Here is a 15,864-nt window from a genome sequence, read left to right on the forward strand (position 1 = left end):
TAAGTGAAATAAGCTAGGCAGTGAAAGACAAATACCATACGATCTCACCTATAAGCAGAACATAATCAACAAAACAAGTGAGCCAAAAAGAACCAGACATGGAAATAAAGAACAAACTGACACTGACCAAAGGGGAGGGAAGAGGGGGTAACACAGAAATAAGGGAAAGGGTCAAGTCAAGGAACATGTATAAAGGACCTATGGACAAAGACAATGGGAGGATTGAATGTGAGAATAGGGGTTGGGTAGGGCATGGGAGAGCAATGGGGATAAATGGGAACAACTGTAAGTGAAAAACAATAAAAAAAGGATCTCGTGGACATAGACAACAATTTGGTGATTGCAGGGTGGGTGGAGGTGGAAGAGGATATAAGAAGGATAAATTATAGTGGAAAAAACATACAAGAAAAAGAAGAAAAAGAGAGAAAACATTCTTGGGGGACAGCCATATTTAGAGACAGAAGAAAAAAAGAAGTGAGTGAAGTAGGAAAAAAAATAACAGCAAACAAACAAATAAAAAGACCTAGCCAAGGAGGAAAACCTAGCACACAGTATCCTGGAATGGCTCATGGAAGGTCACAGAAAATGTTGAGGACAATGAATATTGTTTTTATCATTTTCTTAGAAGAATTTCTCTTTTATTTTATTCTGAAAACCTGTACTTTTCAGAATACTCTATTTTGTGTGTGTGTGTTTGGGATTTGAAGTATGCTTTATTCTAAAGTTCTCTGTTACATTGTGGGTTATGATCTAACTCAGGATAATCATGGTTCCAATAGCTTATCGACTTCTGTGACCCAACCATTTAAAATATAAAGGGGGAGAGAAGAAGTGTTCGTTTATAGATGAAAGCTCTTCAATTCATGGTCATAGGGGAGTGCTGTACCATCGTGAAATACACACATACATCTAAGCCCTGGGGCCTAATTTGAATTGGGAAGTTGAACAGTAATGACCCCTTGTAGCTCAGAGAGCATGAAGACATTAGTTTATCATCATCCATACCACATCTCAGAGCTTTCCAAATAAGAGGAGGAATCACAAATGCATCTCAGGTACAAACTGCATGTTTTATGGATAAGTATTGGTCAGGGCAGCCTGGAAAACAGTTGAATAATTGAAACTGAACTTATTGCTGCCCAATAAACTCTCCATTCTCATTAGTGATACATCTCACAGATTTCTTGCTGGCATCCAAGTTGAAGCTCATGACCTCACTGCTGTGGTGTGCATCAAGAAAGCCAGCCCACAAGGGATTCTCTGCGATATTTTCAACACTATATGCTGTGTCAAATGATCCATTGGGACCAATTTTATGAGAATGGCTCCCAAATTCAAGCATCATCAGCTGAGCAAGTAATGCACTGTCAAAACCTTCCAGGTCCCCGGGATTTAGGCAATTCGTCTTCTGTGAAACTTTTTATAAATGAACATATTTTTCCTATACAATGAAGAAAAATGAAATGAATCCTTATACTCATGTCTTCAGAAAAAAACAATGATAAAGGGGCTTACTTATGAGAAGAGATTAAAAGAGTTTAGAGACAAATACAGGGGGAAATAATGATAGCCTGTGAATATTTGAAAGAAATAAAAACAGAAGAGGGTGAAATTATAGTATTTAAAATGGCCCAGTAGGGGATAACTAAGAGTAATGGGATGAAAATAATGGAAACATTTAGGCTTATTCTCAGCGACATCTTGCTGGCAGTTAGATGATAGACTCATCTCCTGAGGCAAGTGACGGAATTGCTGTCACCTTGGGAATTTGAATCTGGAGTGGGAAAATACATGGATGTGGTGGCAGACAGCAACTGTGCAGTGGCAATGACATGGAGTCAGACTCATTTGTTCTCAATTTTTTATATTTTGAAATGTTGTGACTCTCAAGACAAATAATGCTCAATGACTGTCCTTGTTTACCTCAACATTTGTGTATGTATCATTTATAAAGCTTCACGTATGTCTTCAGAGAATGATTTGTCTGATTTACGCTCTTATAGAGGATAATTTTTTTTCCTCATCAACAATACATCTTTGTTCTAGTAATTGGTTCTATGTGTAATTTTTCACATGTGAGTCTCATGCTTTTGGTTACAATATGTCTCCTCAGATATGTGCAATATACAGAGGAGTGACACTACATAAATGATGGGGTAGGGGTGGCAAAGGACACTTTGGGAACCAAAATGCCACTACTTGCAGAGACCTGTAGCACACCAGAATGTCATCTGGTGCCAGTGAGTCAACTTCAAGGATCCCGTGGACTCCCTCCAGTAGTACGAAATCTTTTGTGTGAGTATAGGCTCTTTGGTGGGGTGGGGGTACAATATCTGTAGCACTCTCCAGCTTCTAAAGAGGATGGACAAGACCTCAAATTAAAAAAAATAAAAGTGAAGGTGAACATTTGAACCAGGTAGTCATTGAAATTCCATTTCTATGAGTTTTGATGATGGTGTAAGAAAATATAAAAATGTCTTAGCATTTATTTCTGAGAACTAAAGATATTTCCACTATTGTCTAGTTCTCCTTATAATAGTCTCTGATCACAACTGTAGAAAGAGGAAATAAGGTATTTGTATGCTTCATCTCAGGGTTTAGGACATACTCTACCTGGTCACATTTTTAAAATGAATTTGTCTTTGTGAAACTGATACATGCTCTCATTAAGGAATTAATGAAATGTGGAAAAGCACACAGCAGAAAATTTAAAAATCACCTAAAACCAATCCTACTCTCTAGAAACAACTCATTACCATTCATTGGATGCCATTCCAAATGCCTCTGTGTATATATGAAGACAGAGATACATTATTATAAACCAGAAAAACTGTAAAAATGGCATTGTAATATAAATACTAGTTAACAGAATAGTTAATTTAAATCTATGCAAATTTAACAAAAATAAAAGAAACTCAAATAAATAGAAGGAATTGAATATCAAATAATTATTCACAATACAGTGTATTGTTTTTCTCAATGATCTCTCTAAATTTAAAAGATAGTAGTGTGAAAAACATTAAAAGATTGATAGCATTATTCTTTTTAAATAATATTACAATTTTATCTCTTACCCTCCTTATTAAAATATTCAAAAACTAATATTCCCCTACTTTCTCTAACCACCTCTCCCAATTCCCTAATATAGTCATATTCTTAAATTTATTTCAGCTCTGGAATTCCTTTTTATTTATTTAAAAAATTGTCTTGGAGCTCTTGTTTATTTTAGTTTAGTTACTTAATAAGATACTCTCTAGTACAAAACATTTGTGGGAAATTTACTCCTGATCTTTGAGTTATTTTTTAGATTTCATATGGGTTCACTGATTATTATTTCTAGTTCTCTCTATTGGCAAATATTCTCACTCTAGTTACTGTGCTATTTATATTGACCTTGCTTAAGAATCTGATTGATTTAACTGACCACTATTGTTCCTCATGGAGAAGATTCTCTTCATCCAGACTCTCATGTGTCAATTCCCAGTCTATCCTGGCTCCTTCTCCTTCTTGTGGTTCAATCATTTGTGTTTGAGTTTGGGGTACAGAATCAAAATTACGATCATTTGCACTGAAGAGACTTCCTAGGGACACTGTACACTGAATGTACCGTAGATGAGTAATGTTAGAGCGGGGTTATTGATACAGCTTGCAAATTGTCTAATACCACTGGCCTTGATAAAATGCAGAAAAGTGTTAACAATTTTTTCTTAGCATAAGTTCCAGTTTTGTTTTTTAGAAAAAGACCTTGTTTTGCAACTGCCATGAGAAAGCTGTGTCTGCCCCATTCACAAAGTGATTTATAAAATATCTGGTTAATTGAATTCAGACCAATAACCAAGTTTCTGTTCATTAAAAAAAAAAGATTCATTAAATTCAACTTTTAAGACATTCAACTAGTTTAAATGTAAGGAAATCACAACTCATACTATGATATAAAAATAATGAACTTTTAAAACATGACTAAGGACTAATTGACAGATATAGTTGTATACATTTAAAGTGTACAATGTAATGATTGGATGTACATACACATAATGGATATTTTGACTATTAAAGGCACTATGGCCCTGGCTGGTGTGGCTCAGTTGTTGGAGTGTCCTTCTGTAACAGAAAGGTTGCAGGTGTGATTGTCAGGGCACATGACTAGGTTGTGGGTTCGTCCCCAGCTGAGGTGTGGGTGAGAGGCAACTGATCGATGTTTCTCTTTCATCTTTCTTTTCTCTTTATAATGTCAGTGTTTCTCTCATACCATTCCCCTCTAAACTCAATAAACCTGTGCTTGGATGAGGATTAAAAAAAGGCACTATGAACTGGTAAAGGATCAGTGCAGTTAAGAATGGAAACAAAATATTTCTGAATACTTCAGATAAACCAGCATAAAATGTGTTTTGTTTTTCATTATTAGGCTATCTAATGAATTACGCAGAAAACTGCTCTAACTCCCAACTCTACTGTGTCTATACAGAGAGCATGAGGATGTTGGATATGGTAATTATCAGCCAGCTGAATGAAATCCACACAAAACTTTGGTCTTCCGATCAAAAAGGAGTCATGAATCCTCAGAGCCTCAGCCTAGAAACTGTCTTACTTAAATCCCTTCTAACTCCGGTGAGGAAACTGAGGCTCACAACTTGCTTAGGGTGAATGAGGGCAGAACCTGGCTGCTTTCACTCCTGATCTAGAATCTTTTCCACTCTACCACATAAGCTTCTAGCTCCAATCAATGTTTTCTCAAATACAGAACACCTGAGAGGCTCTTAGGCTCTTTCAGGGAAATGAGTCTGTGAGTGGGTGATTTATAGCTGCAATAATGCTTAGCCTGAAAATGCCCAAGGAAAGAAAACAGACTGTGATAGGTACTGCATGAATGGAACCAGAGGCTCATTTATACACCTAGACATTGTGGCTCCTTCATCACAAAGGCGAGGATAGGGGTGGAGAATAATTTAGAGAGCATGTAAAAGATTACTGAGGGCATTTTGAAATATTGCCATTGCATATTTTTATTCTATCTGGTAGAAATAGAAAGAAAAAGAGACTGAAAAGGCATTAATTATAGACACAACTGGGAGCAAATATATGGAAGATTTTTCCTAGCAGGTTTAATGTACCTAAGTCAACTTATATATTTGTGGTTAAAAAAATAAATCCACTCTAAGAAATAATGGCAAATAAAGAGAATAAGAAACTGATGTTAAAATATTTGTAACATCTACTATTAGGTGAAAAGAATGACAATGCAGGATATTTATTATATTATATCCTATTATATTACATTACATTATATTAATTATATATATTGGAAGGTTGAAGGAAATACTGTGAAATATATATATGTATTTATGTAAATAATTGTGTATATATAATACATAAATACTATAATATCCTTATACATGTATTTATATAAACTTTATATACAGGGCCTGGCAGAAGTAATGCCTGCTTGAATGTGGTTTGTAGGGTAATAATGTGGGTGCAATAATTTATAGTTATAATTTGAACATTTCATCTGAAGTGTCATATGATATGCTTGAGTGTGATATTGTTATGTTACAGAATCACGTGCTTATGATTTTGTAATTAAAAGATTTTGTGATGAAAAAGGGCAGTATTTGTGCCAGACCTGTATCGCTATAAAATACTATATCTATATATGTATTTATATAAATATATACAGAGATCCCTATGTATTTCAATATATGTATAAGATAAACGCATGGTAAAGAGTCACAAATGATATGCTCTAGATAGTAATTCTAAATCAGGAGAGAGTTTACCCTCCCCGGGGACATCTGGCAATGTCTAGAAACATGTTTGGGTGTCACACATGAGGGCAGGGGGAACGCCACTGGCATCTAGGGGACAGAAGTCAGAGATTCTATTAAACATTCTTCAGGACAGGCCCTCAACAAAGAATTGTCTCGCCTTCAATGTCAGTCCATCAGTCGTGCTGACATTCAGAAACCCTGCTCTGGACTGATGACAACGTTTGTTTCTGGAGGTCAAGTGGAACCTAGGAGCTAGTGTGGTAGCTTTAAGCAGAACTTCCACTTTACTTGTACTATTTGTACTTCCGTTATTGAGAATGTATTAATATGTTATTGGTAATTTTTAAAAAGTCAATTTTAATATACAATAGATATCCAATGTGTTGCAAAATTTCGATTTTTCCTTAAGTCTATTAACATGAAAAACATAATGATTCTTTAAGCAACTTGGTGATAAGTGCTATTTTGATGGCATAGTCTGCTGTTTTGACACCAAAGCAAAACTCTGCTTCTCTAAGGTGAATGGCATTTTATGGAATGTAAATGGGATCTATTAATTGGAAAAGACCTCAAATCCTTTTGAAACTTTCGCAGTTTCCAATTCTCACAGGGCTCATAAAGACACCTATGTAGAGTCTCTATACTTGATCAGTAAGACCCTCTCCACCATTACTTTGGTGTGTGTGTGTGTATATATATATATGCTCTTTAAAGAACACACTTGAGTATTTTTAGTGATGAGCCATTTTGCATGCCTGCCTTCTGTACTTTTTATTATAAAATATTGCCAGTGGATGGAAGGTTGAAGAAAATACTAAAATAAATACCTATGTAGAAACCAGCTGGGATAAACAGATATTTGTCATATTGGATTCAAATTTCATTCCCTTTCTTGGTTGTTCTTTCTCTCTTTAGAAAATATAGCATTACAGGTAAAGCCAAAGACCTACTTATTCCCTCACCTTCCCTGACCAGGAATAACCCTTGTTTTGAGCTTGAAGTATAATCCTTACCACCTATGTTTTTAACTTTAAAAATAGAATTATATATCACACACACATATATTTAAATTTTGTTTTTTTTAAAAGTTTAGGTGAATGGCATCCCTCTGCATTATCTCTTCTTTCATGACTACATCAATCCAGGTGGACAGAAGTAATTCTAGTTCATACATTTGAAATGCTACATGTGTCATATTGCATCATGTGGAAATATTACAGATTACCCACCCTTTAGTTTGTTCCTTTTTAAAAGCTATTATAAATAATGTTACAATCAACATTACTGTTCACGCTGCCATGGTTATGTGGATGGAAGTTCCTGTAAACTAACACGAGGTGGGCAAAAGTAGGTTTACAGTTGTTCACATGGAAAATAATATAATAAATAAATAATAATATAAGAATAAACTCTGCGTTTCACATGCTCATAGCTATAAACCTACTTTTGCCCACCCTGTATTTTCAGAAACAAAACTGCTAAACCATAATATATGCACATCCTCAGATGTTACTAGATGGCAAATAAGCACTCTGCTCTTCGATTTTAACTAATTCATAGCCTCACCAAAAGGATGTGTTCTTGTGCCATCATATCCTTGCAAACACCTGATTCTTTAATTGTTTGGCAAAAATTACTCTGATGGGTACAAAATAGTATTTCATTTATTTTGATTTTTCTAATTACTAGTCATGCAACAACTTTAAATCTTTTATTCATAGTGTATATTCTGGATACTAAACTTTTGTCTATGACAGTAATATAAATTTATCATTTTTTCCATTTATGGATGATGCTTTTGGCATCAAGTCCAAGAATCTTTACTGAGTCTCAGATACCACATATTTTCTCTTATATATTTTTTCTCATATTTTCCCAAAACTTTTAGAGATTGGTGCTTTACATTTTAGTTCATGATCCACTTTTAAGCTAATGGTTGTGTAATTTGTGATAGTAGAGCCCCACATAGCAACAGTGATCTGAGAAAGAAGAATAAAGTTGGAGGAATCACGCTACCTAATATCAAACTATATTATATGGCCATAGTAATCAAAACAGCATGGTACTAGCATGGTACAAACAGACACATAGATCAATGGAACAGAATAGAGAACTCAGAAATAAACCCACACATTTATAGCCAATTAATATTCAACAGAGGGAGCAAGCACATACAATGGGCTAAAGATAGTTGACTCAATAAATAGTGTTGGGAAAATTGAACAGAAACAAGCGGAAAAAAGAAACTAGACTACTTCTTTAAGAAAATATTTTATTGACCATGCTGTTACAGTTATCCTATTTTTTTCCCTTTCCCTTTCCCCCCTGTACTCCCCATTCCTTCTGGCATCCCCCTCCCCTTGGTTCATGTCCATGGGTCATAGATATAAATTCTTTGGCTACTCCATTTCCTATACTGTTCTTAACATCCCCCCTGTCTATTCTGTACCTACTAATTTGTACTTCTTAATCTCTGCACTTTTTCCCTCATTATCCTCTTTCCACCTCCCAACTAATAACCCTCCAAATGATCTCCATATCTATGATTCTGTTTCTGTTCTACTTGTTTGCTTAGTTTGTGTTTTAGATTCAATTGTTGACAGTTGTGAATTTATTGACATTTTAATGTTCATAGTTTAGATCTTCTTTTTTTTATAAATAAGTCCCTTTAACATTTCATATAATAAGGGCTAGGTGATGATGAACTCCTTTAGCTTTACCTTGTCTGGGAAGCCATTTATCTGCCTTTCAATTCTAAATGATAGCTTTGTTGGAGAGAGTAATATAGGTTGAAGGTCCTTGCTTTTTATCACTTTGAATACTTCTTGCCAGTCCCTTCTAGCCTGCGAAGTTTCTTTTGAGAAATCAGCTGACAGTCTTATGGGAACTCACTTGTAGGTCATTGTCTGCTTTTCTCTTGCTCCTTTTAAGATTCTCTCTTCTTTACCTTTAACATTTGGCATTTTAATTATGATGTGTCTTGGAGTGGTCCTCTTTGGGTCCATCTTGTTTGAGACTCTGTGCTTCCTGGACTTGTATGTCTATTTCCTTCACCAAATTAGGAAGTTTTCTTTCATTGCTTTTTCAAATAAGTTTTCAATTTCTTGATCTTTCTCTTCTTCTGGAACCCCTAGGATTCAAATGTTGGTACATCTGTAGAAGTCCCAGAAATTTCTTAGTTTATCCTCATTTTTTTGGATTCTCTTTTCTTCTTGTTGTTCTGATTGTTTTTTCTTTCTTACTTACGTTCCAAATCATTGATTTGATTCTTGGCTTCATCCACTCCACTCTTGGTTCCCTGTACATTTTTCTTTGTTTCATTTAGTGTAACCTTCATTTCTGCCTGGGTCTTTTTATGCAATTGAATTACCCAATGAGTTCCTTGAGCATCCTAATAACCAGTGTTTTGAACTCTGCATCTGATGGATTGCTTATCTCCATTTCATTTAGTTCTTTTTCTGGAATTTTGTTCTGTTCTTTCATTTGGTCCATATTTCTTTGTTTCTGCATTTTGATAGCCTTCCTGTGTTTGTTTCCATTTATTTGATAGAGCTGCTTTGATTCCCAGTCTTAGTGGCATGGCCTATTATAGAAAAGTGCACTGATATGTTGTATGGGGTGGAGACTTAGGTAATCGTTAGGGTGAGGCAACTTATATGAATCAGGGTGATGGAGTCTCTGATATGGGGTCACTGCTTTGTGACTCTGTGTGACAGAAGGCTCCAGGAGGGGACAATGCTGCTGCCTGCCTCTGGAGTTTTGTCCAGGAGGAAGCTGTCTTCAGGTGCTGGCCCTGATGGCAGACATTTCAGTTTCTTCTCATATGCCACTGGTGCTCTTCCAGCTGCTGACCTGGTGCTGAAGCCAGAGGGAGTGAGTCTGTGTAAGTCCTAAGTCTGTTGAGGGTCCTTTAGGAGGAGACTCCTGAGAATTCTGCATTTTCCTCTGCTACTCCAACCCCCACTGATTTTTACAGCCAGAAGTTATGGGGACTTATCTTCCTTGCAGTGGAACCCTGGCATGGGTGGTCTGGTGTGGGGCTTGGATCCCTTGCTCCTGAGTATCCCTCCTGATTTTTATCCACCATACATGGGTGTGGGACTGCCCATTTCATGTCTCTGCATCTCTGCCCCTCCTACCTGTCTGGATGAATATGGGTTCTTTATTCCTTAGATGTTGGACTTCCATATGGCTTGATTTTCTGATGATTCTGGGTTTTGATCTCACCTATAAGTGCAACCTAATCAACAAAACAAACAAGCAAGCAAAATATAACCAGAGACATTGAAATTGAGAATAAACTGACAGTAACCAGAGGGGAGGTTGGAGGGGATAATGGGGGTAAAGGGAGAAGGGTTGTCAAGGAACATGTATAAAGGACCCATGGACAAAGCCAAAGTGGGGTAGGATTGAAGGTGGGAGGTGGGGATGGCTAGGGTGGTGGGGGAAGTGGGGGAAATAGAGACAACTATACTTGAACATCAATAAAAACAAACAAAAAACAAAATATAGTAAGAGTTTAGCACTTCCCAGATAATTCTTACATGTTTGGACTCTTTAATTTTATTTAATTAATCTTGTTCTTTCTGCTATTTTTTCTTGTATTTTAACTCTACACATAGAGTATATTTAATATTGATTGTTAAAATAAGAAGCCATTTAGATTTAGCAACATATTTATCTTGTTCAGTAATTTTTATTTCTTCCTTTGTTTCTATACTTCTGTCTGGGATGATTTTACTTCTGTCTGAAGTATTCTTTTTAGTATTTCTTATAGTGAGATTTGTCTGTTGACAAATAGTTTTTGTTTTCCTGGAAATATCTTTATGTTGCTTTTATTTTTAAGAGATATTTCATAGTCTTTATGATTGAATTGGGAGTTTGGCATTTATATTCTTTCAGCAAATTAAAATGCAATTTTATTTTCTTCTAGCTTTCATTGCTTCTGAGAATTTAACTATCAGTCCTGTTGCTCAGTTGAAAGTGATGTTTTCTTTTCTCTGGCTGCTTTTAAAATCTTCTCTTTGTAACAAGTTATGGCAATGGACCAAATCTGGTCCACTGCCTATTTTACTGGAACATAACCATTTCCATTTGTAGAAATGGAAATGGTAGAGTTGAATAGTTGCAACAGGGATAGTATGGTCCTCAAAATCCAAAATATTTTCTATCTGGTCTTTTATAGAAATAGTTTATATACCCCTAATTTATATTTTTCAGCACTTTGAATTATAATATGCATAGCTGTGTTTATTTATTTAACTTTTTAAAAATTCAATGTGAAGTTTGTATAGCCACTTGAATATTTAACTTGATATCTTTCATAAGTTTGGGAAAATTTTCAAATATTGTTCTATACCATTCTCTTTTTTTACTCATTTTGGGACTTCTCTTGCATTTATGTTAGACATTTTTATTATTTCCTACAGGTCTCATACTCATTTCCCTATTTTCTATTATTTTCTCTATTCATTCAGAACAAATATTTTTATTAATAAATTTTAATTAATAAAGTCTTCTGATTGATGACAAACTTTTATATATGAGTATTTCTGTTTCATTCTTAATATTAATTATTTTGCCTTTGTTCTATAATTTCCAATTAATCTTTCTTTATGAATTCTACTTTTCTGGTGAAATCCTCCACCTATTTTACTAAGCATATTAATTGTAATTATTTTAAAGTCAATATTGTGGTCTCCTAAGGATTTGTCTGTATTATCTTTGTTCCCCTCTTTTTTAAAATTATTACTTGGCCCTGTCTCTTGGCAAGGCTGGGAACTTTGGCTGAATGCTTGATATTGCATATAAAAAATTGTGATGATCTTAAACTCTGGCTGACACTATTTTCTTCCAGGGAACATTTATTCTGCTTTCTGGTAGGTGATTAAACTAGGGACAGACTATCTAATTCAGTTTGGGATCAAGTTTGTTTGAAATGGAATTTCAGTCTTTGTGATAACTAATCTAATTCTTGTTCATTCTTACCCCTATGGAATAGCCTTTTCAGAGTCCTAATTAAAAGTTTAGATCCTCGACAGACTCTGCCCTTTATGGTTGGTCCTCAATTCCAATTCCTGTTTCCCCAGCCATGTGAAACTCTAGAGAGCTCTGCTCAGTTTTTCTGACCACTAGCCACTGCTCTTTAATGTTTGCTAGGATCTCAGCTCTGTGCCACTTACATGTGGGTAAATGCCTTAAAGGGAGAAAATGTCACAGATCTACCTGGCTCTCTGAGCTTTCCTTCTCTCTGTGATGTCAAGTCCTCAAGTCCTGGTTGCTTCCCTGGCTCTCCAATATCATCAATACATTAAAAAACTGTTTGGGGTAAAGTTTCCAGTTCTTAACAGAACTGATATGCAATAAGCTACCCGACCATCAGTAGTAGTAGGAATCCTTTACCTTCATTGAACTTTTCTTTAGAGTTTAGGCCAAGGAATTTTGTGATTCTTATTCTGAGTAAACTGTAAAATTTGATTTCCAGAACCTAGGGCATGTGTTTGTTTCTAATTAGGATACTTTGTAAATGATCAGCGACCTTTTTCTGTCTGATATAATATTTTCAGTAATTTCTTACATACATAGATTTTATCTATGGTATTTTACATTAGATTGTGAAGAAGCCCGTTCAATTGCTGGGCAGGCCAAATCATTAGACAATTATAATCAATAAACAATCAGAATTCATTAGGTGAACAAATGATAAACATTTCAGAATTTATTCCAATGAAAGTATATCCCCTTTAATATAACATCAGAGTTGTAAACACTTATCCTAGCACTTCAGACTGATGCTTGAAACATTTTGGAATATTTGGAATTGCACTTAGAAAGGTACAAATCTGTTTTTCTTAGAAGTTGGAATTAATTTGTAGAAATAACCTACAGTCATGTAAGCTACTTCTGGGTAATAGTGGTCAAATATGGTAAAGTTTGGAAGTACAATTTGCTAAGAGAATTATAAAATCAGTTTTTAATTTTTAAGGTCTAATAATTGACTTATTTTTAAAAGAATTTTGTTTATTAATTTTATTAATAAATATGTATTAAGTGTCAACTATAAAGACTTATTTTTAAATAAAAATTCACTGAGTGCCAACTACATGTCAAGCACTCTTAGATACTAGAGAGGACAACAGTATACAGGGAATTGGTTGATTATTATTTTAAACAATAAATTTTTCATATGTCAAGAGGTTATATATACATACATAAATACATATCATACACATATAGTCCCACATATACATGCATGTGTATATGCATGTATGCACACAAACGTGTATATAAAACTACCATATGTTGTCATGTATTTCTCATATTGATTTGACATGTGTGCCCCATTGGTTAGACTGTCAACTTTCAACGTAGTTTTGTATCTTCCAATAGTCCTATTCTGGTACTTTACATATAGTAAGAACTTGATTAGTGTTGACTATCAATAAGTCAACACTTAAAAAAAAATAAAGTCAAAATTGCCATAAGCACAGGAGTTGTTTTATTACAATATTTCTTGCTGACAGTTTGTTTCTTCTTATAAACTATGAGCAAAATCTTTGCTGTGCATTGTAATGCCTTTATTGAAAATGTGACAAAACTCTAATGGATGGTGCCCAGGCATCATCAGGGAAAAGAACCAGCTTATGACTAATAAGAAACTGAATGAATCAAAGTACATGAGAATATTTATTACAATGCGTACTGATTGACTTTGACCCAATATATGTAGATTCAGTTTCATATGGGCTACTTTTCTTAAGGAGAGGGTAGGTTAAAACATCCACATGAATCATCCATACATTCATATTTAAAAGTACTTACGGTTTTATTTTGGCAGTTAAACATAGTGAAAAATACATTCTGCTTTTCTTAGCACTTTATTCTTAAAATAAAATGGAAAGAACAAAATGGAAATCTAAAATGATACTCAGAAACAATGAATGGTTAGTGTTAGCTTGTTGAATTACATGCATCAGTTAGAAGTAACAAAAATAATACTGCATTTTTGCTTTCAGATCTAGTTTTATATTTACTCTGCTAGTGTAATAACTTAGTTGGTATTTAAAATTGAGGTATGAATGTGTTTGAGAAGCAATTTTTATAATCATACATTTCCCTACTTTTTTAATGATTTTATCTGTCACTGTAGTTATGAAATAAACCTAAATCCTTAATTATTTCACTGAATACACTGCTCTTTCCTGTCACATGGTTCCTAAACTGTAAAATACAGAAGAAACTTTTCCAGATGCTGATATAACTTCCCCAAACAAAGTATTTACTTTCATTTTGACAAGTCTATGGCCTGCATACATTTGAATAAAGTTGTTTTCTATAAAATGTAATAAGATAAACTTTTTATAAAAGCTATTTGACACTGATTTTTTAGAATATACTGATTTTTTAGAAATACTTGAAGCAGAATTTAATATCATTAATGGCAGGGGTACTTTATCAGAAGAAAATAAGATGGTTGCAAATGAGGATAATGTCTTCAAGGACCCTAGAAAATTAAAAAAAAACAACAACTGAGGCAGAATGTTTCATATCTTTGTGGGAGACAGGTGGGTCAGTCAGTCTGTAAAGTTCTATCCAGTTCTAATAGAGCATTGTGTATCTTTCAGTGAAGTCTTAAGTTTGCTTCAGTAACAAATGATCCCAATATCAGTGGCTTATGACAATAAATCCTGATTTCTCACTTGTGGTTCAGGTGTGACTGCTTTACATCATTATCACACTAGGTCCCCAAATGATGGAAATTTCCTATCTATTTAATATTACTTGCCTTTGTGAAAGAGAGAAAAAAGAGCATAGTGAAGCAAGTTATGGCTCTTAATGCTTCTACCTAAAAGTGATACCTATCATTTCTTTTACATTTTATTGGTCAGGCAAATCAGATGATTACAGCAAAGTTTTCGAGGTGGGGGAATATAATCTCTTATGGAGGGGTAATGAATATTGGTGAGCAATGATACTGTTCTATAGTACCAGACAGTAATGGAGACAGGCATCACTGTATTTCAAAATGGTGCAGGCATAAGTACCTAGGGGAGGGGACAGGGAAATTGAGACTAGAGAAGCTGATTGAATGCAGGATGAGAGACAAGCAGGAAAAAAAGAATAGTAGTAGTTTCAGGACAAGTTGTGGCAGACTCTGAATGTATATCCAAGGGGTTTAGCTAGTAATGTTATTCTGTACAAACAGGAGGTTTGTTTTAGGTTAGGTCTCCTCAGAGGTAGAACCCTGGGGATTTAAAGGAATTTATTTGGTAGGTGATTCTAGGAAACAGGAGTGTGGGAGTGAGGAAGTGAGACAAGAAAGGAAGGATAGCCAATAGCTGGTGCATGATGGAGCTGGTTGCTGATGTGAGCAGTCCTAGATCAATCTCAATAGAGATGAAATCAGTAGCTGTGCTAGTCTGGGTCCTCCAAGAAACAGACATCAAAATTACATAAAACATACAATCATTTCATTATGGGAAAAGTGCATAAGATAAAATGATGGGAGTGAAACATCCCAGACTGTCATGTTCTCTAAAGAAATTTCAACAAGGCAGTTGGGAAGTTCTAGAGTCAAAGTTGTCTGTCATAGGATTCCCATGACTCCCAGGAACAGGCCTGTGGTCATTGGATGACCATTGTGGTCATTAGCTTGTGGAAAGCATGGCCTCAGTGTAATCACAGAGACGATATCAGAGCATAGAAGCTGGGGCCTTCAGTCAATGATGCTCCTTGTACTTGAATTTCTTCAAGGTACATTTCCATTGTCACCACAGGAACCATGTAAAATTGTCTTAGAATTATCCCTTCAAAGGGAGAGAGGCTGGAGCATTTATCCACTAGTTCACTTTTTTCCCATTGTTTAACGGCTGTTCTAAGGGGTGTTTATCTCCATTTTATGATGTGCACGGGATGAGCAAATGTCTTCAACTCCGGCGAATGCCTTGAGGATGAAAAGTGGAGAAGGTTTTTAAGGTGGGGTGCTGCCAGAATTCACAGGCTCCTTCTGCCACATCTATGGCTGGAATTTAGGGTGAGCCTATAGTTGTAATATAGGAGCCCAAAAGCATCTACTGAAAGGGTAATGGTAGGTTTA

The sequence above is a fragment of the Desmodus rotundus genome, chromosome 8, assembly GCF_022682495.2.
Source record: "Desmodus rotundus isolate HL8 chromosome 8, HLdesRot8A.1, whole genome shotgun sequence".
Lineage (NCBI taxonomy): Eukaryota > Metazoa > Chordata > Mammalia > Chiroptera > Phyllostomidae > Desmodus > Desmodus rotundus.